Below are 3036 nucleotides of genomic sequence, written 5' to 3'. Positions count from 1 at the left end.
AATTTACTCTTTAGCACCATCTGTTCAGTATCTGATAGAACAGACCCAGAACCTGGGCATTCATTTCAACGACCCAAGACGGTCCATTTACTTAGTGCTGTGAAAACCATGTCATGAAATCCTGCAATCTCATTGCTGCAGCCCCCCCCCCACCCCCCACCCAATAGCAAGGAATGTATACTGTAGTTGGCAATGCAGTCCAAGCGCTTTTTTTACGTGTTATTTCTTACATTGGTACCCCAGGTCATCTTAGGTTTCATTACATACAGTCGAGAAGAACTACTGAATATAAGAGCAGCGTCAACTCACCATCAGTACGACCAAGAATATGACTTTCCCGGAGCGGATCCTGTGTTCTGCCTTTCACCCAGGACAACGGAGTGGATCCCAGCCTGCGGCCCAAAACAACGACGTCGTAAAAGAGGCAAGCGAAGCGGTCTTCTGGTCAGGCTCCGGAGACGGGCACATCGCGCGCCACTGCCTAGCATACTACTCGCCAATGTCCAGTCTCTTGACAACAAGGTTGATGAAATCCGAGCAAGGGTAGCATTCCAGAGGGACATCAGAGACTGTAACGTTCTTTGCTTCACGGAAACATGGCTCACTCGAGAGACGCTATCGGAGTCGGTGCAGCCAGCTGGTTTCTCCACGCATCGCGCCGACAGAAACAAACATCTTTCTGGTAAGAAGAGGGGCGAGGGCGTATGCTTTATGGATAACGAGACGTGGTGTGGTCACAACAACATACAGGAACTCAAGTCCTTCTGTCCACCTGATTTAAAATTCCTTACAATCAAATATCGACCGCATTATCTACCAAGGGAATTCTCTTCGATTATAATCACAGCCGTATATATTCCCCCCAAGCAGACACATCGATGGCTCTGAACGAACTTTATTTGACTCTTTGCTAACTGGAATCCACACATCCTGAGGCTGCATTCATTGTAGCTGGGGATTTTAACAAGGCTAATCTGAAAACAAGACTCCCTAAATTGTACCAGCATATTGATTGCGCAACCAGGGCTGGTAAAACCTTGGATCATTGCTATAACTTCCGCGATGCATATAAGGCCCTCCCCCGCCCTCCTTTCGGAAAAGCTGACCACGACTCCATTTTGTTGCTCCCTGCCTACAGACAGAAGCTAAAACAAGAAGCTCCCACGCTGAGGTCTGTTCAACGCTGGTCCGACCAATCTGATTTCACGCTCCAAGACTGCTTCCATCACGTGGACTGGGATATGTTTCGTATTGCGTCAAACAACAACATTGACGAATACGCTGATTCGGTGAGTGAGTTCATTAGAATGTGCGTTGAAGATGTCGTTCCCATAGCAACGATTAAAACATTCCCAAACTAGAAACCGTGGATTAATGGCAGCATTCGTGTGAAACTGAAAGCGCGAACCACTGCTTTTAATCAGGGCAAGGTGACCGGAAACATGACCGAATACAAACAGTGTAACTATTCTCTCCACAAGGCAATCAAACAAGCTAAGCGTCAGTATAGAGACAAAGTAGAATCACAATTCAACGGCTCAGACACAAGAGGTATGTGGCAGGGTCTACAGTCAATCATGGATTACAAAAAGAAAACCAGCCCAGTCACGGACCAGGATGCCTTGCTCCCAGGCAGACTAAATAACTTTTTTGCCCGCTTTGAGGACAATACAGTGCCACTGACACGGCCCGCAACCAAAACATGCAGACTCTCCTTCACTGCAGCCGAGGTGAGTAAAACAGTTAAACGTGTTAACCCTCGCAAGGCTGCAGGCCCAGACGGCATCCCCAGCCGCGCCCTCAGAGCATGCGCAGACCAGCTGGCTGGTGTGTTTACGGACATATTCAATCAATCCCTATCCCAGTCTTCTGTTCCCACATGCTTCAAGAGGGCCACCATTGTTCCTGTTCCCAAGAAAGCTAAGGTAACTGAGCTAAACGACTACCGCCCCGTAGCACTCACTTCCGTCATCATGAAGTGCTTTGAGAGACTAGTCAAGGACCATATCACCTCCACCCTACCTGACACCCTAGACCCACTCCAATTTGCTTACCGGCCAAATAGGTCCACAGACGATGCAATCTCAACCACACTGCACACTGCCCTAACCCATCTGGACAAGAGGAATACCTATGTGAGAATGCTGTTCATCGACTACAGCTCAGCATTTAACACCATAGTACCCTCCAAACTCGTCATCAAGCTCGAGACCCTGGGTCTCGACCCCGCCCTGTGCAACTGGGTACTGGACTTCCTGACGGGCCGCCCCCAAGTGGTGAGGGTAGGTAACAACATCTCCACCCCGCTGATCCTCAACACTGGGGCCCCACAAGTGTGCGTTCTGAGCCCTCTCCTGTACTCCCTGTTCACCCACGACTGCGTGGCCACGCACGCCTCCAACTCAATCATCAAGTTTGCGGAGACACAACAGTGGTAGACTTGATTACCAACAACGACGAGACGGCCCTCGGAGTGTGGTGTCAGGAAAATAACCCTCAACGTCAACAAAACTAAGGAGATGATTGTGGACTTCAGGAAACAGCAGAGGAAACACCCCCCTATCCACATCGATGGAACAGTAGTGGAGAGGGTAGTAAGTTTTAAGTTCCTCGGCGTACACATCACAGACAAACTGAATTGGTCCACCCACACAGACAGCATTGTGAAGAAGGCGCAGTAGCGCCTCTTCAACCTCAGGAGGCTGAAGAAATTTGGCTTGTCACTAAAAGCACTCACAAACTTCTACAGATGCACAATCGAGAGCATCCTGTCGGGCTGTATCACCGCCTGGTACGGCAACTGCTCCGCACACAACCGTAAGGCTCTCCAGAGGGTAGTGAGGTCTGCACAACGCATCACCGGAGGCAAATTACCTGCTCTCCAGGACACCTACACCACCCGATGTCACAGGAAGGCCATAAAGATCATCAAGGACAACAACCACCCGAGCCACTGCCTGTTCACCCCGCTATCATCCAGAAGGCGAGGTCAGTACAGGTGCATCAAAGCTGGGACCGAGAGACTGAAAAACAGCT

This window comes from Oncorhynchus tshawytscha, linkage group LG27, assembly GCF_018296145.1.
Source record: "Oncorhynchus tshawytscha isolate Ot180627B linkage group LG27, Otsh_v2.0, whole genome shotgun sequence".
NCBI lineage: Eukaryota > Metazoa > Chordata > Actinopteri > Salmoniformes > Salmonidae > Oncorhynchus > Oncorhynchus tshawytscha.
This window is presented reverse-complemented; position numbering follows the sequence as displayed.